The sequence below is a fragment of the Thunnus albacares genome, chromosome 19 (assembly GCF_914725855.1).
Source record: "Thunnus albacares chromosome 19, fThuAlb1.1, whole genome shotgun sequence".
Taxonomy (NCBI): domain Eukaryota; kingdom Metazoa; phylum Chordata; class Actinopteri; order Scombriformes; family Scombridae; genus Thunnus; species Thunnus albacares.
The window spans coordinates 14,954,269-14,978,620 of record NC_058124.1 but is presented as its reverse complement, the minus strand read 5'-3'; the positions used below and the strand labels follow the sequence as shown (position 1 = coordinate 14,978,620).

General features: G+C 39.8%; 1 protein-coding gene across 2 annotated transcripts in view; it reads right to left on the bottom strand.

The window, feature by feature from the left end:
• Window positions 1-24,352, bottom strand: part of atxn1a (ataxin 1a) — a 97,748-nt gene that overhangs the window by 8,050 nt on the left and 65,346 nt on the right. Inside the window, exon 3 of one of the 2 annotated variants that reach the window (XM_044335147.1) lies at window positions 22,130-22,245. The gene's annotated coding sequence lies outside the window, so the exon portion shown is untranslated. Of the gene's footprint in view, window positions 1-10,205; window positions 10,563-22,129; window positions 22,246-24,352 lie in introns of those variants that run through there. The other variant, XM_044335148.1, reaches the window with a different exon arrangement.

Sequence of the window (24,352 nt, the reverse complement as noted above, 5' to 3'; positions counted from 1 at the left end):
TTTTTTAAATTTTGGAAAAAAAAAAGCTATTAACCACAGGTTACCATGAAGCAAATGGATTTTTTAGCTTAAGGTTCAGTTCAGTGTGACCTAACTTTGAACTTTTGATGGTTGGGTATAAACCCAGGGTGCAATTTGCTGGCGAGGATGGTGGGGATTCCCCCCCTTTAGTCTATACTGTATAACCTGCCTCTGCTGAATTACTTTTTATCCCTGGTGGGAACAAAAATTTATCACCCTTATAGTAATTTATGCTGCTTCACCCATAGACCATATAATATATCTAAAATAAAAACAGGCTATTAAAAAATATATAAGTGAAGGGCTGCAAAGTGAAAAGTCTATAGTGCAAACAACATTAAAATCAGAAATGGACTTTCACTGTCAGCGCTCGTGCTTTTGTGACAATAGAGACATGGCGTCTAGGCTATGTGATGACACAGTAAATGGACAAGGGGTTGCCTCCTTCCCTGCTTGGAGATGTGGGTAAAAGAAGGGCCACACGCCATGGATGACCCCTACACAGGACAGCATGGAAAGAAGACAGAAGTCCATCATCAAAGCAGACTGTTTTCTTTGTTTGGCATCTACTGTAGCCTATTTATTTTTATGATGACAGCACGTTGTGCTATTGCATGTTGCTATTGCATGATTATCTTCTATCACACATTGAAGTTTGCTGTGTGCTACACATAGATCTGAATTAAACAGTGACTTGCAAGAATGACATTAAGTGTAATCACACGTCTGGCCGAGTGGAGCCATCCACACTACTGAAAGGAGCATTGGGGGATTTAATTCTGGCATGTTATATCAACATTTAACGTTCTGTTTTGTTGTATACAATCACAACTCCTATGTGTCTGCATGAGGAAAGGACAAGGCATGAACTTGACATCACATGGCTGAGAGTGAAAATATTGCGCTTGATTAATTCAATTTTTTAAAAATGGATTAAAGTATTCTTGCAAATGCATTTGTCAAGTTTAAGTTCCATAATTGTTTTATTAAAGTTCATAATTATTTTATAAATGTTACTGTAACGGCTGCAAGAAATTATATGCTTATATGCTTGATATAGGCCCACTGTGGTTCTGATTTATTTTCATAGATAAAAACATTTCAAAAACATACCCCCCTCTGCTTTTTTCACAAATTCCCTGTATAAACCAAACCTACTTTTATGAATCAAAATATAGCCTAGATCATGTTTTGAAAGCAGGCGCAAATTCAATTCTGGGACTGGAAGATGGAGAACAACACATGGTTCCTGCAGACAGAGGACATGAAAATGGAATGAAAATGAAAAAAGACAAGGCATACTATAGAGCGGCAACATCTGCCAGCAAAATGCCGTGCCGCACCGAGAAAAATATAGAGGCACAACAAAAGGAATCCAAGAAGAGAAACTGTTGTGTTTATTGCCATGAAGGCTGACAAACAGGCCAAAGAGAGGCCATGGACTAACACGAGGACACTTCAAGAGCTCAGACACACTCTCAAACAGTGTTTGAATAGAACTAGAATGTCTGAAGGATGGAAAAGAGGCCATGAGCTAACAAAAGAGCATGTGGTGAACATGCCCCCAGATTTTAGAGATGGAGTAAGTCAGAGCTGGCATTTAACATATGCTTCAGATTTTGTTATAATACAAAATTCTATCACAACTGGTGTCAGTTTATATTAATAGGCCAATGATAATGATAAATTCAGGCCAAACAGTAGGCAATGTCAAAAAATCCATATAATAATTTATATTAGAGACAGTTGTAAAATATTATGTGCTGAACTTGCCGATAATTGAACTTGGACAATCAAAAACTGTGAAAATATCTGTGGCCTACAATGTAAACATGTCTTGTGTTTCTGTGGTTAAGAGATTATTGACAAAATGTAAAAGTGGGACCCCTGATAATAGCCTGAACAATTCCAAGAAGTTTTCAGCACCCGCAGCACTTGAACCACCAATAACAAGCCTGTGCTGTACTCAGTAAAGTGTGTGTGTGTATGTGTATGTGTGTGTGTGTGCCATCTGTTAGAGAGGACCCCCTGCTGCAAAAGATGGAAAGCTTGGTGTGAATCTCATAAATAATGTAAAAGCATTTCAAGCACATGCACTCACACACCCACCCAACCACCCACCCACACACACACGCACGCACGCACGCACGCACGCACGCACGCACGCACGCACGCACGCACGCACACACCATCTTGCTTACTCAAACACTGACACCTGGGCATATTCAATTATGCTGACACATGTTCTTTTCCTGACACACAGCACAAGTTCACACACAAACACCCACACCCACACGCTTCCACCAACTAGTGCACAAAAGCACATACACTGACACATGTATTTGTCCAACTCAAAGACTTTCAGCATTTGCACACTTGAAAGTGGGCAGAGTATCAGTTGACTAACACACTACAAACTTACACTAAACATACACAGTAAGGAAAACTGTTGTTACGGCAACAACACATTGACTGCGATACAAGCGTTGTCAATTAATTTCCTCAGTTAAATGTTTACATAGTGAGTTTACAGTATCATCAGCTGAGTGTGTTTAATGCTACTGTGAAACTACAAAAGCATGAGTTTTACTGTAATAATTAAAGCAACAAAATGGTAACTTAAATGAATACTCGAGCCAAAAGGAAAAATGTGAATAATTTGCTTCAATCAAATAAATAAATAAATAGGCAACAAAATAGTTTGAAAAAATAAAAAAGTGAATAACAAACTTAGCCATATTTATGCAGCTGATTTTGTAAAATCACTGAATAAAAGTACAATTGTTTCTAACACTTCTCACATTAGACTCACTGACATGGCCTCTTGTATCGGTGATGAATCTGATCTCTGCAGCTGCCAAGCCACAAAATGTAATCTTTCAACCAAAATGACTAGGTCAACACTTACAAGGCTCCCTAAGGCTGATTTGCTAATTCCTGCGAAGTGATACCATTTGCACCCACTGTGTGTGTATATATATATATATATATATATATATATATATATATATATATATATATATATATATATATATATATATATATATATATATATATATATATATATATATATATATATATATATATGTGTGTGTGTGTGTGTGTGTGTGTGTGTGTGTGTGTGTGTGTGTGTGCATGTGTTCTCTAGGGACCGGGGACATTTTGCATCTCAAGCAGATTCCTGTGATTTAAGAAGTGTCGCAGTGCTACTACAACACAACTGCAGAGACTTTTGCGTAGGAGTAAACACACATGCAAATTCACATGCACATACAGTAGAAGAACGTGCACACACACATACTGTACGGGCTTTGTTTTATGGTAGTAAGAGCACATTTGCTCAAGCACACACCATCTGTTCAATCAAACAAGCATGACTCAGACGTGTGTTGAGAGGTACTGTTGATAGGTGAGCTTTTAGCATTGAAATGCACTCTTCTTCTTCACTTTACCTCCACTCAACTGTCCTGCCTCAGCCTGCCCACCTCTCCTACTTCATAACTCCATTCTCAATTATCATTCTTCCAACTAATGGTTTTATGTTCTTAATCTTCTGTCTCTAAATGCCTTTACTTCTTCTTTCTTGGCATCAAACTCAGCATTAATCTTCTTCTTGTCTCTTCACTGTACCACACCTCATTCCCTGTACTGTTCATGCAGAGTCATAAAATACAGGTATGGAAAGATTACGAAACAAAGAAGCCACACTATTCTGCTTATATTCAACAAGCTCTTGCCCAAATTAAAACTTTGAGATAAGAGGAACATTATGTATCTGAGAGCTCACAGATCAGAGACATTTCATATCAGCTGTCACATCAAACACTGACAGTGTCTGTACATCCAGCCACAGATCTGTTCATGCTGCCGTCTATGAGAGCTTTTATCTTCGGAGAGAGGTACGTCATTTCTGACAGTTCACTCTGGCATGTGAGAAAAGTCTCTGAGAATTCCAAGAGAAATATTATATGCATCGTGTAATGGGATATATTGTGCTGCTGTTACATTCAGTATGTGTAATGAGAGTGGTATGGTACTGCAGCTGCTGAGCAGTTTATGCTTGGAATAACTGTGTGTGCTAAAGTAAAGCAACATATTACAGTAAGTCTTATATTACACCATAAGGGGTGTAAATTACTACAACAATAAAAGTGGTTTGTCATCTTGCATGACTACTGAGTTATACAAAATAGGGGAAATTGTACAATATGGAAGTACAGGAACAGATTTTTAGCCACTTGGGGGCTGATAGCAAGGCAGTAAGCATCACCTTGACATATTATCACCTTATAAAGTTGATATGTTCAGTTTGATAACAAACTGTTGCCTATTTCCACATTCAATACTTATGGAGCAACATCAGCATTCATTTGGAATTGTATTTCTGGCCACCTGCTGAATGGAAGTCCAATATTCACTTTCATTTTAATCCCTAGTTTGCTTTCCACCAACTCCAGGGGAAAATATCTGGCTCTTTAGCTGCTAAATGCTCCAATTTGTGCACCAGTTAGTCACCAACTTTGTCTGTCTGCTGCTTGGTTCTGGACAGGTAGTGTGCAGCGTGTTTTTAGAGCTCTGAAAACAGCTACCTGTTGCATCTGTAAATGACGCTGGGGAGAGTGAAACAAAATAGTTAAGTTGCTGACCATATAAATCAAAGATGTTAGAGTCAATAATTCTCTCACCTTGTCACTATGAGCAACCCTTTTTTCATTATACATTTGATCTATTGTTAATATGAAAATATTGTTTGGAGCAGCTTTATCTAAAATACAGCAACAACTGAGGAGGAGACACACATACACACAAATACACATGCAATATTCCCATGGAAACCCCTAAACTTTCATGCTGAAGTCCTTTCCCCTTTTATCTTGCAGTGTTAGTGAGAGATTAAAAGATAGAGGAAGAAGAGAAAAAACACTGTTGAATTTGAGGAAGAGGGAGAAAAAAGAGTGAAAAGTAGAAAATGGACTCTGCAGAGGCCTACATTTCCTCCTTATTACTGTAACTCTGCCAGCATGCAGGGTGGGAAACTTTGGTATTTCGAACAAAAAAAGCACACAAAAAACCCCAGTAGAACTACAGCAACAATTAATGGAGGGAGAGACCGAGAAGGATCAACAGAAGGATTTGAAGAACAGGAGTATGAGGGTGAGGAAAGGCTGGGAAACATGGAGGGAAGGAGAGAGAGAACGAGAGGAAAGCTCAACTGACCTACATTGCAAAAAGAGAGAGTATTGCTTCACTGAAACTGACACTCAAACACACATTCACTGAAAAGCTATGTCACCTGAATCTTGCTGAGTTTGCATCGTGTGTGTGTGTGTGTGTGTGTGTGAGTGAGTTAATGTGTGTGTGGATATCAGATGACCTGTAACCCAAGCCGTCTGTCCTCCATGTGCTTTAGTCTCTCACACACACACACACATTCACAAATACAATGATCTACCTTACCTAAGTCTGTGCAAGTGCGGTCTCTCGTGAAAAAACTGTGTGCGTGTGTGTGTGTGAGAGAGAGAGAGAGAAAGAGAGAAAGAGAGAGACACAGAGCAAGTAACCTGAACTATTCACTCATGCACTATACTATTGTCCTTCTACGGTCAAAACAGCGGAGGTGTGTCTATATCACCCTCTTTCTGCTTCATACTAAAAAACACTAAGACACACACACACACACACACACACACACACACACACACACCCACACACACACCTTTCTTTCACACACATAGAAACAGTTCTGGTATACAGATATACTCTACATCTGTACGTGGAACCAAAAAAAGCATTAGAACATATGGATGCTGATGTTTGCTATTCAAACCCTGCAGGGAAACAGAATTAAACAAATCTTTCATGTATCGATCAGTTATTATGTATAAATATGACATGTTGAAAGTCAAGTCACATGTTACGGTAATACACAAAATACTCTACTGTATAATTCATAAATTCTTAAAACAGTGATAAAGTAGTTTGTGTGTATGTTGCCAGTGCTGCAGATTTTATGGCCACAAAAAACTATGGTCATTTAAGACAACAATACTGTTTTACATTTAAAGACACAGACAATGTCCATCTCTAAGCAACTGATTCCAAACTGAACAGCCGATATCTTAAATGCAAACAAGTCTAAAAGAAACCTTTTGGGTGCAAAGTCATGGTTCAGTTTTATTTTTATTTCTCACTCCAAACATTTGGCCCATCTCACTTGGATTACAAGACACACATCGTCCAGTATTGCATATACAAAGCATGTGTAAGAGGGAAAAGAAAATAAACAAAATAAAAACAAAACCAAAATCCTTTTGTTTCATATGTGAACAGCCAATAGAGAACGTTTTCCGTATCATTTAGACACCACATTGGACAATTCTGCTTTTCTTCTTCTAGATTAACACACTGTCCAATTTTAATAGTCAGAGGTAAAATACCAGATTTCAGCTGGGCACATAGAGATCTTTGCTTTTTAGACAAATTATATACAACATTATTTTCCATACCATATTCAGCTTTTATCATTGTAAGTATATACAGTTTTGGTTTAGTCCATATATCATCAGGCCACTGCCCTTTGCCCTTGGCAAACAGATTGCCTAAACAAACTAATGTTGAGCTTTTCATTATTTAAAAAAAAGCCTCACCAAACCCTGAGTTGCAGAACAATGTGCACATATCGTTAGACCAAGAACCAATAATTTGTTTATCCCAAATAAATATTTGTCTTTTCAACCTACTTTCTTCCGTATCAAGTAAACGATTCCATTACTGATCTTCCAATGAGCCTCACATGATTTCCATCCCATGTCCCCCGCTATAGCCAACTTTGGTGCATATCTGCGCACACCCAGAAAATATCTTACAGCACTGATTCACACATAGAGATATTTCTACAGCCCCAAACCAAGGCAGTATAATCAAGCACAGGACACAGACCAGCTTGAAACCATTTAGAGTCTGTTTGAAAACGCATTTACTTTTACCAATGATTCATCCCAGAGCTCTACTTGCTGATTCAGCAAGAACCTTAACACCTTTTATGAAATTCATTTGTTCCTCAATATAGAAACCGAGATATTTATATGAGTCTGCATAATTTAGCTTATGTGATCCAACTTTAAACTGGTAAGTACTGCGGGTAAAGGAGGGTTTTCTGAAGTGAATTATTTCAGTTTTCTTTTTGTTAATAAACAGTCTCCATTTTTTACACCATTTGTTAGTGTAGGAGAGTATCTGTTGCATTATGTCTTCAGATGGTGATAGTAAAACTATGTCATCTGTATATAAAAAAATACCTATAATTTCCTTTCCACACATTAGCCCACAATTTAAAGATTTTATTTCTTTGGCCAAATCATTTATATAAATTGCAAACAATGTGGGAGACAAAGCATCACCTTGTTTCACCTCTGATGAGGTTGGGAACCAGCTTGTGTGATACTCATTCAATCCTACACATGCTATGGCTCGCTGTAGAGAGCTTTTAGAGCCTTGTAGAATTTTCCATTCACCTCATACTCAATAAGTCTATAAACTAAAATATCCCCAAATATCCAAAATCCTTCTGAGGGTCAATAAAGCATGTATATGTTGACTTGTTTTCACTAATTCTATTTTTTATAATTGTAGACAATATAAAATATGATCAAGACATGACTTTGACTTATAAAACCCATTTTGCTTTTCCATAAGGAGCCATTCCTTCTCTGGATACAACATGAGCCTCTCATTAAGTATAGTGGAGTACAGCTTGTAAACTGTGCTCATTAGGCTGATCCTTCTGTACTTTAATGGCACCCTCGGGTCCTCAATTTAAGATTTTGGTATTAGATTTATAATAGATTTATTTTAAGTTTGTCTGCACTAAATGTGTGCAATGCTCTTCAACTCAGTGACATATTAATAGTGCATACATGTACAGAAATGACTGTGTCTGCCCTGGAGGTCTACATATATTTGTAGGAACGTTACATGACATTATCATGACATTTATGATTCTGACTGACACATCTACAAACTATAGCCTGACCAATACTGGATCTTTGAGGTTAAAAAATCCAATAATCATATATTGGCTGATAGTAATTTTACATAAAACACATGGATCCCATAGATTTGTTATTGTTTTAATTGTGACTAAGATACATACTGAGTGGGACATTTTACAGTTAAAAAAATAAATGTGTCTGTGCTCTCTGGTGGAAAAACTATGTGATGGTGACATTGTTTCTAAATTATCTCAAACTTACTTTGGCCTTTCTGTATTGCAATGTCTTGTTACTTATCAGCCAACATATACAGTACCAGCCAAAAGTTTGGACTCACTTTCTCATTCAAGTGAGAGTCAAGTGTCCAAACTCTTGACTGGGACTGTACACCGATACTAATATATCTCCAATAAACTAATATCAGCTGATTATTGGTCTAGGTCTAATACAAACTATGTAAAATGTTGAAATGTTTGCAACAATGACATTAAGTTCCCATTTAATAAATGCAACATTAATCTGTAATTATGTTGTTGTACTTCTTGTTGATATGACAGTTGTCAGCAGCAAAGCACCAGCACGCTATATGCAAAAAAAACTCTATTTAAACTTCCCTTGAACCAATGCATTGCATTACGTATTCAAGTATGCGAAGATTCAGCAGTGACAATAAACATCAGAATTGTATCTGTCAAAGGTTGTTCTTGTCAGGAGGCCCAAAATTTTTAGCAGCATCCACAATCACTGGTTGTCAAAACGATACGCTGAGTATGTCAGTGTGAAATATCACAACATGGAAACTACAAAGGACAGCAGTTTACAGAGTGTGTTGTATCCTGTCTTGTGTTTCTTGTCTGTGTTTGTGTCATATCTCTGAATGTTTGCTTATTAAGAATTTAAATAATAGATCATGATAATAAAAAAAAAAAAGAACAGTGACTTTATGTACTTTTGTCAATCAACTACCCAACATGTCACTATTTGACTTGCAAATGCATTTATTAACCTGTCATAGTAAACAAAAACTGGTGTGCACAGGCTGCATATGTCTGTTGCATTTGGGTCTGTGTCTGTGTGCGTGATTGCCCAGTCATAATCATAATCATGATCAAAGGGATAAGTCCAACGTGATGTGTTATCTCACTGCTAAATATAGTCCAACTGGAAAGTACAGTGTTGCTGCAGGCTTATACTTCTCAGTCGCTCTCTCTACTTCTCTATTTCTTCCTCTATGTCTCTCTGTAGCTTTTTGTCTATGTAGTTTTTCATTAGTGTGTGTGTTTGCATATGTGCGTGCGTGTGTGTGCGTGTGTGTGTGTGTGCATTAAAGGGAGCCTCGCCAGACTGGGAACTCTGACAAGGCTGCCACTTTATTCACTGTCACTCTCCACTAGTGATTACACACAAACAACAACAAACACACACACACACACACACACGCACACACGCACGTATATAGGAGCATGGTCAGATAGTGTGAGAATAATGGAGGATCTGCCATTGACAGATGGAGACGCAGAGTTAGAGAAGCAGGGGAAGAGAAGAGGGAGGGGTGACGGAGAGAAAGAGAAGCAAGAGAGAGAGAGAGAGAGAAAGAGAGAGAGAGAGTGGTTAAGAGTTACACAAACAAAGAGAGACAGAGATGGAGAGAAACAAATGACTGTGAGAAAAAGAGAGAGTCTCTTTCAGAAAACAAACACTTAGGCAGGGTTGCATGACTTGCACTTTCTCACCTCTCAGCAACCCTGAGGTTTGGTGGGTGGTTGGAGAGGGTGGGGGTGGGGAGGGGTGGGGGTGGGGGTTAGACAGACAGAGAAGGAGAGCCTGAGAAGAAAAAGAGCAACTGGAAAGAGAGGAGAGAAGAAGAGAGAAGAGAGAAGAGAGAAGAGAGAAGAGAGAAGAGAAGAGAAGAGAAGAGAAGAGAAGAGAAGAGAAGAGAAGAGAAGAGAAGAGAAGAGAAGAGAAGAGAAGAAGACAAGCGGGGAGGGGAAACACTTCCATTACGACGGCCGAATAGGATAAACGAGCAGCAACGATTGTAGGAAAAACTAGGGCAGACGCAGTACGCACTTACAAATGACATACTGTGATACAACAAGACAAGCGTTCGGGACCCACACACAAACATGCTGACTTTTTCTCCCACACACACTTCATTCAGAGCGAGTGCAAAACTGTGTGAAGTGTACTTACCGGGGTAGCAGGAGTAGCCCACTTCTGCAGCATGCTCTCTCTCCCCCTCTCATTCCTTCCTTTCCTCCCTTTCCTCCTCTCTTCTCCTGCTCTGCCGTGTCCCTTGTAAAGCACCCTGAGTCTTTCTCTGTCTCCCTCTCTCCCTCTTAAGCGGAAAATCCCGAGCAGAGTCAGTGTAGTTGTGCTACAAACCGCTCTCGGCCTTTTTCACCTCGAAACCCACACTGCCGACACACACACACACACACACACACATCCACACACTCACACACTGTCCGGACCAGCAGCCCTCTCCTAAATCTTGACAGCGAGGCAGGAAGCTCCCTCACTCGCACTGACACACAGGTGATCACACACACACACACACATACACACACACACACAAAAAAAAATTGGTAGCACACACTTGCACACGCCCACAGGGAGGGAGTCCCGCATGCATAGCTCCAACGTGTATTATGCAAGGGGCTGAATGAGAGCCAGAGCTCTCACACTGTCTGCCCTACACATACACATACACACACACACATACACACACACACACACCATACACACACACACACACACACAGGGCCCCTCCCACGGTTTGCTCGGCCAACTTCATCAGGTATTCATTCAAAAAACACACACACGCCAGCTGGCTGCACGCCCAGAGACCGCTTACAAGCTGAGAAAGAGAGAGAAAGAGGGAGAGAGAGAGAGGGAGAGAGAGAGTGAGAGAGAGAGAGAAAGGGGGAGAGAGGGAGGGTGTTACAGTGAGAAGGGCAGAGTGGGGGAGTGCGGGAGAGATAAAAAGGGAGGGAGGGAGAGACAGAGTGAGCAGTAGAGATTAAAGAGAGAGAGAGACAGAAACAGAGAGTACGTGAAAGAGGGACACATGGAAAGCTCATGTACACACACACACACACACACACGCACACACACACGCACATACACATATGCTTGTATCTAGGGCCGCAACTGTGATTCTTTTGTTGTTTTTTCACAAGCTTTTAATTAATGATGACCTAGCTAAAATGTCAGGAAATAGTAAAAAAATGAAAAAAAGATTCCCAGAGCCTGAGGAGGCATCTTAAACTTTGTTTGTTTTGTGTCACCAAGAGTGCAAAACATAAATATATTCTCTTTACAGGGACACAAAATCAGCAAGTCCTCACATTTGAGAAGCTGGAACTGACAAATGTTTGGTATTTATGATAAATTACTTCATTCATCACTGCGGTTCAATCATTTTTTTGTGGATCAACTAATCAAGTATTCGACTAGTTGTTTCAGAACTACATTGTATCATCAATACACAAGCACATACAAAAAAACAGATAGAGACATACACATACTTACATACCAAATACTGTGCAATTACACTCACTCATATGTGTGTGTCTGTACACAAAGACACAGAATACAGTGAGTTCAATGACAGAAGCGACATCAGTACCCGTATCTATTTTTCCTCTTTTGCAGTTTCATTAGGTGTCCTGTTCAGATTCAACAAGGCTGCACTTCCTCCTTTGGACCACTAGATGTCACGACTGATTGCCTCACTGACAGGCATACAGTAGTCTATTTCCGTTAGTTAGCTGACCTAGTTAAAAGACCATTTGGAAGTAAATATAGATGAAATGTGCTCCTCAATGCTAAGAGATGTAGCACGCACAGGGAAGAAACGAGCACTCGCTCACAGAACAGCACACACATGCAGTATACTGTAATGATTCCCGCTAGACTGACTGAGTCTAAACATGCACTAAAAAAGACATCCTGTTTGTGTTGGTTGGTCTTCCTGTTAGCTTGATATCAATCCAATGTTCAGCTTGGGATATTCATGGAGTGTTTCACTAGTAGACAGAAGACATTTCAAAAGTTTGCTTTTAATACTGATAAAGGGGACAAAAAGAACATATAAAATGTACCCAAGAGGCTTGGATGGATAAGAGGATTGAAAAGTGGTAATCTGCGAGTTCTTTGTGTGTTGTTTTTTTTTATTATATTTTGGAAGGCATTTTTGGTGATAGGCACTCAGTGCTGTGATGTTTCTGACAACATTTGTCAATCAAGCAGAATAGCAGTACTCTGACGTTGCTCTTCTAGGACTTTCTGTTGGTATAATATTCATATTAAAAGATACAGTTCCTGTTTTAGAGTCACTATTGGGATATTATCTAGGTGTTTTAACCTTTAACGAGTCAATTTGTCTTGTATTTATTGCACACAAACCACTGTTGTATTGTTTAATATCACTAAGACAATTAGTCAGATTAAGAAAATGTTTTAGCTTTATATCAGAGCCCCAGACTAAAGTAAAGAAGCATTCACAGATAGAAGATACACAAGAATGAGACACAGACAGAGAGACAAACCAGCAGGCACTGAGAGAAAACCAGACTAGACAGTGCATTTGTTTCACAGTCCGTTTCATTTTGTCAGGTGACCTCAGCAGCACAGCAACACTCGTCTGTTGCCTTGGCAGCTAATTGGAGACTCTCGGTATTTAATCATAATTCATTTGTGTGGGTTTGTTTACAATCTGCAGTCAAGTGAAAGCAGTGCGAGAGAGAGAGAGAGAGAAGGAAAGCGGAGGTGGAGAACAAGCAAAAAGAGATGAGAAAAAGAGAGAATCACTTATGAGAGATTTTAACTTTTTGAATGGTTATTTTAGTTATTTCTCTGTAATGTCTCTCTTTGTTCAGCCGCTCTGTCTCTCCATCTAAAACTTTCTCAGTCTGGCGAAGGTGATCGCATGTCAACGCCTTTCAATCATGTCTGAAAACACAAATGTCTGCTCTTTACATTAACCCAACAGTCAAGAACCACATAAATATCAATTTTCTTCAGATGCTCCCCATTGGCTAACCATTTCAACCAAGAAACCTGTTTTAGAGCCTGGAGAACATCACTAAATGTCTAAAATATCACCATTCGATCAGAACCTGCCACAGTTGACTTTCACTTCTCCTGCAAAACCCATATTTTATTGTCCCTGAGCTTAAATATGTCTCTATAAAGCTGTCACCTCCTCAAAATTTACATCTCTTCATGACTGATGTATTTTATACTCATTACATGAGGTCACTAAGCTTTTTCATATAGCTGGATCTGGAGAATAACATGGGAAACTTGAAAAGTGTTCTTTGAAAGCAGATATCTTGACTCTATTCCATTTTTCATAAAATGAAATTATAACTTACTGAAATATTTTTACTTGTGGTATTATGCTGACCCATATGCAGTAGAAAAAAATGAAAACAAATCCTGTAATTTTCTCTTTTGTAATTTCTTCAGGTTTATACTTTTCAGAAGCAAGTAGTCAAGATTGACCACACTGACAGTTTAAATGAAAATATTAGCTATGGGTTCATCATAATAACTGACTAATAACATCAAACCTCAGTCAATAACCGCCTCATAAGAAGTGAATCTATGAAATGTCAAGTGCACTGAAATCTTCCACAAATACTGCTCCCTCTTTCATTCCTTCTGTCTTTCTGCAGAGCAGAGAACCGTCTCAGTCACAGCCAGTCACTAAGGAAACTGATGAAAAGCTTCTATATATACACACACACCCATATACATATCACAGACTTCTCTTCTCTCTCTACCGCACACACACACACACACACACACACACAGACTCTCTCGCGCTCTCGGTCGCCCATGCAAACTTCGCACACGCTGCGGTTATGACAACGGCATCCTACACTCTCTTTACCCATCTATGCCCCCCCTCTGTCTCTGTCAGCGAAAGTCTCGGCTCTCTTGTTTATCTGTGTCTTTCCATCTGTCTGTGTGTGTGTATGTGTGACTGTGCAAGTGCAGGAGCCTGTGAGAAAGCAGGTGCAGAGCCACCTAATGGTCACATACCCAACACGCACACACACTGCAACGAGGGCTTAATGAAGGCACACACCTATTACTTTATCATATCATACCGACATACTGTTCAAACTCTATAATTCATAACCTTTTGTAATTATTACATAAACATGTTAACATTGCCCTCTGAACTGTGGCCATTTACACACACTAAAAATAAATTTAACTTTTTTTTTTTCCATCTCTCTGTCTCTCTCACAAACCCTCTGCCAGGCTGCGTTAACTTACTGGCAGTGTAGCGTGCTACTTCTGCCCAAGCCACATCCCATTCACAAACCTACTAATCCACACACACTATTAGATCCTTGCTAGTCTCTCTCACACACACACACACACACACACACACACACACATACACACACACACAAAGAAGTATGCATGAGTGTGTGTATAGGATTAGGGAGGGACTGGAATGGATGGGCAAATCACTGCTAAGCTCCTCTATTGCTGTATAATCCTAGTGAGCACACACACACACACACACACACACACACACACACATACACGCAAATGCGTAAATATGCAAACATGCATGATGCAGACGTGCACATGTGCACACACCCAAACATGAACTGATACTCTCTCTTTCATTGTCACACACATACAACGCTTGAAACACACACGGTTATACACAAACAAAAGCAGCCATCACAGACGCACAAATATGCAGGCAAAAGTCCAACACACTCATTCAAAGGGCAAACACAGACATAAACATCAAAATATGATTTCAAACACGATGTATAATCCTACTCAGAGGATGTGTGTTACTGCACAAAAGACAGTAAAAGAGAAATGTGCGAGGGGAAGGGGGGGAAGTTGGAAAGAGAGTAAAATAGATTTGTTTTTTTTTTTTAAAGGGACAATTGCGGAGAGAAAAGTAAAGGACAGAAAAAAGGAGAGAGAGAAAAGTGACAAATAAATGTTCAAAAACACATCCATTCATCATTACACCATTCATTTATTTGTCCTACCTACCCACCTGTCTTTCCTTAGTTCATTCCTTCAACAGAAAACTGGCATTAACACCGAATGTCACTCACTACAAATTTGAATATGGAGAATATGTAATGTGTAACTGTGATTTATTGGCTTAATCTAGCCTTTCACTGGAACTGGAAAAAATAACTGGAGACATTCGCAGATATTTGATATTTTGCAGATGAGTGAATTGATATCAAAGTTGAGTTTGGACTTGAACTTCACTTACTTGATATCCACTACGTATAAAATTTTTATGTGATTACAGTCTTTAAATTATAAATCATTCAGACAGCATAAGATTTGGTTTGAAGAAAAAATAGGCAAATCCTGTAGAAATTTGTCATTCTCTATGTCTTTTTTAGCCCATTTATCCTAGTGTCCCTGATTCAGATGTGTAGTGGTACCACAGTGCCACAGGTTATTGACACCATAATTTGTGGGCACCAAAGTTAAGAATTTAAAATTCAACACCTCATGGCTTTAAATAACAGAATATCCCCCATTTCTATATCCTCAAACATCTTCAATTTTATATGATATCTTAAAATCCAGCCAGATTTTACTGTATATGAAACACATCCATATACTCTACATGTAGACCATTAGTGAAAAGATACAGAACATATCAATCAATTTGTAAAGCTAATCTTTGTAGTATTGCAGTAAAAGTAGTGGTTTGGTCCTTCTGACTGATGTATTATTATATATGACATCATTAGATTATTAATACTGAAGCATCAGTGTGTAAGCAGCATGTTACTGTTGTAGCTTCTGGAGGTGGAGCTAGTTTCCACTATTTTATGTACAGTTAGCTAGTTTAGTCCAGTGGTTCCCAACCTAGGGGTCGTGCCCCTCCAAAGGGTCACCAGATAAATCTGAGTGGTCATGAGATGATTAATGGGAGAGGAAAAATCTTTGATTTTTGATGAAATATTGAATAATTTGAACATTTATTGAAAATGTACCTCAAAATTCTACTTAAGTACAGTAATTGAGTAAATGTACTTAGTTTCTTTCCACCACTAGGTAGGACATGGTGAGAAATGCAAGCAGGCAATCAGATTCAGATGACGAAAGTGTGATAATTTCTTAGCTGAAGTCAGGTTGACGGCAGTCTGACAGGTGTGGGATGTGTAACTCTGATGGGCTGCTGGGTGCACAGCGCTTAACAGAATGCCTGCAGAGACAAATGGTAATGCACACAACTGAACACTGCCTCTGTATGTGCTTGTCAGCGCTCACACACACACACACACACACACACACACTATTAAAGAAAAGAACACACTCAAATGTTTTTTTTTCCTGATGGAGACTGCATGTGTCCGCATCGAGGACGGACAACCATACTGTTGTGTTCACTGAAGGTGAACTGCCCCGCTGTAATGGGAATAGGCAGGCAGACTGGCACTAATTGGCATGAATGGGCATGGCAGCGGACATTGTGTGGATGAAGGAGAGGTGGGCGACTGCTCAGCATGTGTCCTTGTCTGTGAATAATGTGTTCCACCTTTTCAAAGGCGCACGGACAAAAATGTCAGACAGGCAGCAGCACTAGGTGAGCATGCAGACTCACACACATTCATCAAAGCCCTCTGCTCAACACAAACACACACCATACACCCTTGAGACTCAACAGGACATGCATGCAGTACACACCGGAGCCATACAGAACTCAGTCATCATCCAAACAAACAAATTCCACAGCCAGGAACACACACACACGCACACACACACACACACACACACACACACACACACACACACACACACACACACACACACACACACACACACACACACACACACACACACACACAATCACAACACACTCCAAGGGTGTCTGCATGCTGCCCAGCAGTGTGTCTACTGTGCAAGCCAAACACTGCCTGGTGAACAAAATACACAAAACCATACTCATGTCAATTCATACTACTGTATACAGTCACATGTATCTTATGATGATGATTGCCATGAGGCTCCCAGAGAAGAAAATAGCTCCAATGAATTGGGCAATTTTTATGTAAAGATTGTTTTGTGTGCTCTGTCAGCAAAGGGACAATGTGTCATGTTGCAACAAGTCTGTGATCAACTGGAAATACTGTACAATATGACAGAAAACTGGGACATTAAATGGCGTTGCTAGTTTTTTTGGTCTATGAATAACTAAAATATGGATGGTAACCCATCACCAAGACATTGTGCATTTAATCGGGGGGGTACACTGCCTGTATTTCTAGAGACCCATGTCGGGACAAAAAAACACAAAAAAAATTATATTATACGATTAAAGCCAGACGGGATACTTCAAAAATGAGTTTAAAACGAATGCACACACACGACAACCAACTGGAAAACTGACTCATATATGTACACACACCAGGTTATTTCTCAGTCTAACTCCTCTTGGATGAGGAACTGTGATCTTCCATGATTCCTTGACTAAATGTTAGGCTCCCAATGTTACCATTTCATCCAACACAGGACTATCAGTACTTGAAATAATAAAGATTTGATATTTTGTCTATTTATATTAATATCATTTGATGCATATTTTTATTTTTATTGCATCATTTTGACTTATTGATTAGAAATTTGTGCAAGGCTCCTTTGAATTGTACTTGTGTGTCTATTCATATTAATGTTTTTAGTTCCCTTGGGATGAGGATGTCATGACACACATTACTGTGATTAGATGATTATGATGTCACTGGTCATTTTGCTATATACAGTAGTACTCATTTCCTTCCTGTGGGTATTTGCCTAGGGAGGACCTGTACTGTCAAAACATCACATAACAAAATCAAAGGAAGCTTTTGCATTGCAGCATTCTGTAACTAACAACATACATACACTGTTAATATGTACAGCCAAGTACTTACCACCTTATCCTGTCTTAACTAACCAGCTTGCATATGCAGGCTACTGTTGAAATATTGAAATATACACTCACACTGCCCATGCTTAAGGAGGAGAAGCTTCACTCCAACTGCTGAATACTTCACAGTACAGAGAAAAGAAAAAAGCAGACAGACTGACTGACCACACTGGCTTCTCATTGCTTGTGTGACTTTTCCAACTATTCTTTCATTTTCTTTCAACATCCTTATTTTCAGCATTTATTTGTGCACACACACATTGTACACACAAACCCAGATGAAAGGAAATTCCATCTCAGTGACATTCTCTGGGTGGGCCTTTTCAAACTGAGGAAAGACCAGCAACCGCTTTATGCTTGCGCACGTATGTGTGTGTGTGTGTGTGTGTGTGTGCTTTAACCACAAAGGATAATTTGTGTGCAAAATTCTTCTGTTTGCATGCAGCTGTCTCATGGGCTGACACACACGCACACACACACACCGTCTGCTTGAAGGTGGCTGTATCCTTATGAGACACAATAACCTTTGACCCTGACCCCATTTCAATCGTAAAACCCAATATTTACTGCGACTGTTCATAGTTTGACATCCGTTACGCAAGGATTTACAGTGGAAGAAAGAAGAAATAGAGTGTGAGAAAAATTGATTTTATGAGGGACACATAAAAAGAGCAGATGAGAAAAGGACACAGGGAGGAGGAGAGGGGAGAGCAGAATAAAAAAAAAACATAGGAAATGAGGGAGGATCAGGAAAAAGATGGAGTGAGACAGTGATGTCACCTTGTAGTAGCACTGCAGTGAGAGGGACAAAGAGAGAGAGAGAGAGAGAAAGGGACACTGAGAAAGATACTTAAGAGATCTATTAGCTGATACAAGTCATGCAGACAACCTCCCACTCCTTAGGCAATTGATTCAAGGATGTAGTGCAGAATGCTATGTGTGTGTATGTGTGTGTGTGTGTGTGTGAGTGAGTGACGGTGAAACTCTTGCTTTGGGCCTCAGGGCATAATGTAGAACTACTAGAAATCTCTCTTTTGAGACCGCACTTTCTCCTCGCTGTCTGTGTGTGTGTGCATGCATGTGCTGTAGACGTTTGTGTGTATGTGTGTGTGAGAGGGAGAGAGAGAGAGAGAGAGAGAGACTGGAAGAAACTCCAAAAACTCTGCAGTTTGTAACAAATGAGCGTGTAAATGCGCACTTCAGTCACTTAGGTGTGCGTCTGTGTAAACAAGATAAACCATTACATTTTAAGGTTACGCTTGGTTTTTTTTTCGGGTTAAGGTTAGGGTTGCATTTATGGTTAAGTCTCCAGAGAATGAATGTAAGTCAGTGCAATGTCCTCCTAAGCGACAAAAACAAGTTTGTGTGTTCTATGTGTGTGTTTCGACAGGACAGCATAATGGAATGCCTGGGTTCAAGACTTGCCAAGAGCACTTTTCCCATACGCCAGGGAGCCAAGACTTCCCCAACCAGCCAAGAATAGCACCGACTCTCCCTCTCTCTACTCTCTCTCTCTCTCTCACCCACACACCCACACACCCACAAACACAAGCACTCACACTTTTTACTCTTTGGATCCAACAAGAAAGAGAGTGATAGTGCGAAGGAGACAGTGAAAAAGACAGACATTCTGTAATGACTGTAATTACATTGTAATCTTTGTACAACATGGTTTAACATTACTGTACATATGGTCATGGTAATAAAGCAAATTTAAATTTGAGAAGACAGAAAGAGAAAAATATTTAAGCCTCTCTTCCTGAGATATTTAAGAATATGTTTTTGATCAAAATGTCACTGAATTGGACTGAAATGAACTGAAAGGGAAAGAGAGAGACTGAAGGAGGGAGCGCGTGGGAGAGAAAGAGAGAGAGAGCAGCGTGTAACATACATACAGAGATTTCGGCAGGGAAACCGCAGCACTCTCCAAACTCGCTGCTCCCTGTGGGGTAAATGAGAGTGCTCTCTCTGTGTATGTACATGATTCATGTGTGTATGTGTACACTTAAACAAGCATGTTTGTGTGAAAAAGCAATAGACTGGCAGAAAAAGAAGAGGACTAGAGTGCACTCCCTACTCCCATTGAGAGGCACCAAATGTTGAGGCAACAGAATAACAGGGAGCAACAGGGTTTCCACTCCAAAGCACGGACACACTGTAGGGAACACTTTAACCTCATTCACAGCTGGTTATCACAAAGGAGGTAGTTGAATACTTCAATGTTTGTCTTAAAAACAAAATAACCTTTTTTAGTATGAATTACTTATCTCCTCCTCAAAAATATGCATCTCTAAGGACTTCAACAGTAAGTCAACCGACATATCCTAAATATTTGTGACCAAATGATTTGTTAAACCACCAAAAAATGTGAAAACCACTCCACTGTTTCCTACTTAGCCGAGTTAGATTGCATATCATTCATTCATGCAAAGAAATTATTAAGCAAATTAATTTAGCAATGACTTCTGATGTTTCCGTCCAGAACAGTGGAGGCTGCCCGGTATTACTTTTTTAATGTCTGCACTGTTGATGCCTGTACACTGGAAGAATGCAATGTTTTTAATTAGTTTGTGATGCATATTATTAGCTTATAGCTGGACAGATCAGTGCTGCCTTGAGACTTCACCTGCCAATTAGTATGTTGACACACCAGTAAATTCAAACAGTAATCTCCCACTCTGTGTGCAGATGCCTGGTGGAGGTTGGTTCGTGTTTCTTATTAAAGTCACCCAGGTCCAACTGTTTATTGTTCATAATGGCTGTAAACAGACATGCAGAGTATCCCTCGGGCAAAGAAGCAAGCGGAAAATAACATTCAAGGCAATCTGTGGGAGAGAACTTGAAAACTTTAAATGTTTGTTCATATTGATTTTCTATGACTCACTGGGAAAATGCCTTATAGTGAAAAGAGAGACTATCCATCAACCAGAAGGCCTGAATTCAAATCATTGACCTCAAGCATTTACTCTGCTGAAATGTCTGCGAGCAAGATAATCACCAGCAGCACCGAAGGTGTGATTCTGCAGCTGACCCTGTGTTCTTACTTCCCTGTGGAAGGGAGGAATCGAAAAGAGAATTTCTTCTCTGGGGATCAATATAACCACAAAAAGACTGCACGTGTTGTGAGTAATTCAGAGAAGAAACAGCATAGTTGTAGCATGTCGGTTGCTACTAATTATAAAAAAAAAAAAAAGTGGCAGATTTGTTTACAAAGAAATTAATTACTGAACATACTTAGAATCAGATCCAAACCCAAACCCAAAGACATAAACTCCAATACATCCCCCCCTCCTCAGGCCTTACAGAGACATTATTTATAGGGTGTTTTTCGCATTCTCAGCACTGCCAATAAGCAATTCTCGCAGGAAGACCCCTCACTAACTGGTTCCTGAAGGTGCTATGCATGAAAATATATTGCTGCTCCAACAGAGATGCGGCCTCACAAACAAACACACTGTCACTAGGCAGACTAGCGTTCCCTTACTCTAAAAACTCCTCTCCTCCAATCACAGCGTAGGCAGGAAACAAACTTAGTTGCGAGGCCCACAGGCTTCATTTCAGTGACTAAATGATGCGTTCTTATCTTTCTGACAGTTTTCCTTTAACCTTTCAGCAAATGTAAAAGAGTGGGTGAAGGATTAAGTCGTCTACCATATTGTTTGGTGAGCTCATTATATTGCATGACAGCGAATGGGGATTAGAAGAGTAAGCCACTAATTTGAACCCACCCACACACTTGCGACGTGCTGCGGCTCAACACTACACAGAGGGAAAACCTTGGCTCATTCACAGTGAGCTGTACACATGATGAGCCGCCACTTCCCTCACATTAAAATCAAATACACTTTACTTTACATGCATCTGTGCTGTGACCAGGGTGACAGGTTTATCAGCAAAACAAGGCTCTTGGCGATGGAGAGAATACAGGGCTGAAAAGCCCTTGATGTCAGAACTAATAACATCAAATTAAACATGACAGTAAGACTAACAGCTTTTATACTGGAATACCAACATGGTGGCACTGTGTTAGTAATGATTCAGCAGTAAGACGTTGACTACTGTCCTCTAGCTTGTCAAGTGCAACTTCAATTCAAGCTCGACTAAAAACACGATATGGGTTCCAACTATTCACAAAATACTATGATATAGACACAGAACATGTTTGCAGGAGGGACACGGACTTTCTCACCTCATTCAACACCACTTCTCCAGACCCCCCTGGTTTGTCAGCAGGTGGTACAGCCCATGGAGAGGGTTCCAGACTATCCCAGAATGCAGTGTGTTGACTCAGGGACTCAGCACTCCCTGGTGGATGAAAACAACACAAGTTAAAACTGAACTCGGGAAAGGACTTTTTCTTTTACTGTACAACACACAGCAGAATGTATTTGGGCACACAACTGAGGATGCATCACAAGGTTTATTTAACAAAGTAATACTTGTAACTCAGCTTTGATCCATATATGCACAAACAAAGATATATGGGATTCTCACAACTTGTTACAAATAGAGTCGCAGCAGCAAACAAAAGGTTTCTTTAAAATGACACTGTAGGTGCTGATATGTACATGTCTGACAGTAAATCATGACAAAAGCACTACTGTGATGGTTATTTATGAGGATTATGACAAAGATGCATCTGAAAATTTAATTGACTTGAAGAGGAAAAAAAAGAGTAGGCCTGCAATTTACTGTGCAAATAAATAAATAAAATGTGTCTATACAGTCTATAATGTTAAACATAAAAAAAGGTCTTGTCAATCAAAAAGTGCAGCATTTCTCATACTACGTAGCTTTTATTACTGCTGTACATGTTATATCTTCCTGTTGAATGTTCTTGCTTACAGTAAGTGTTTTAAACCTTGCTCTTGTTTGACATTTTGTCTGTGTGTCCTTTCTTTGTGCAGCTTTACAATTGCTGTAAAGTGTTGTTGTTGTTTTAAAAACTGCAATGCAAATACAGGTCACCCTTATAAACAGGATCTGACATATTCACAAAAAAAAATAAAATAAAAAATAAATTCCAGAGCATCTTTAAAGACATCAAATGTGCAACAAGCTGACTTAAGCAGACACCCACACACCGGCATAAGAGACAGACCGGCTGATCGTCGACAGCGTGCGCACACTCTGTGGGACTAATTAGGCAGGTTGTGGTGGAATGATGGGGATGTTACGGGGATACGAGAGACGTGTTCCCTGCTGTTTAGTCAGCTGCAGTGTGTGCGCTTGTGTGTCTGTGAATTTTTTTTGGGATGTGTGTGGAGGTGTGTGGGTCATCAAACATCCTACTGACCCACTTCTTACATGTCTGAAAACAAGGAAAGAAGTAGGGAGGAGTGTATGCGCAGCTGTCTAGCTGTGACTGTTAATGTTTTATGGAAGGCAGACATGGGAATTAGAGAATGTGGCTGGCTTTGTTTGTGTATTACATTAGTAATAGTAAAATATATCATTCCATGCACGCTTTTTTATGTATGCACGACGACTCTATCCCACAAGGGATCGAGAGCTACAGTGGAAATGAGATATGATAATGGCAGAGTGAGACAGACGCATTATAAGAAAGAAAGAATGTCTTGTATGGGAGACATAGGAAAATCTATATGTTTCCACAATGGGCTACAGATGGGAGTGACAGGAGGTTAAACATGTACGCACACACACACATGAAACTGCCACTGTCCACCCTGGCTACCTACAGAAAGCAGTGGGGTTAGTGTGTAATAAAGAGAGAGGAGAACGAAGAAAATAGATGGGGAATGATGCCACAGATTACCAAACACCAACTGGCAAAGGAATCCATCATATGGTATTAAAAAGGAAAGAGAGAACTCAAGAGAGGAGGAGACAAAGAAAGAAGAGATGGTAACATAGAGTGAGGAATGGCATAAAAGTTAAAAGAGTAAGGAAAAAGTAGAGATCCAGAGGTGGCAGAAAGGAAGACAGATGGAGAGAATAGAGAGAGGGCAGAAAGCAGACAGAGAGAGAGAGAGAGGCGATAGAGAGGCAGAGAGAGAAACAGATGGTGGCAGAGAAGAGGCAGATATAAACTCACTGGGAGAACAACACTGGCTCCGCCAGCGAGGCACAGCGGGGAGTATGGAAAGCTGAAAAATGTCATAAAAGGGAGGAGGGTGGATAGTGAGAAGGGAGGGCAGAGTAAAGCAGGACAGAGAATGAGGATTTCATTCCAAAACTCTATCCAACTTTCAGGGAAAATACTATGATACCTGATAGTCTTTACAGATGTCAGGTTTAGATGTTACTCCATGTCAAACAAACGTCCCTAAGGTCTTTCAAGGAAAAAATGTTAAGTACATTTTTGAAGTAGGGTGTGTTCACCTAAATGGGGACAATGCAGTATCCCATTCCTGACCTCTGATCAAGACAAACATGTAACTAATCTACA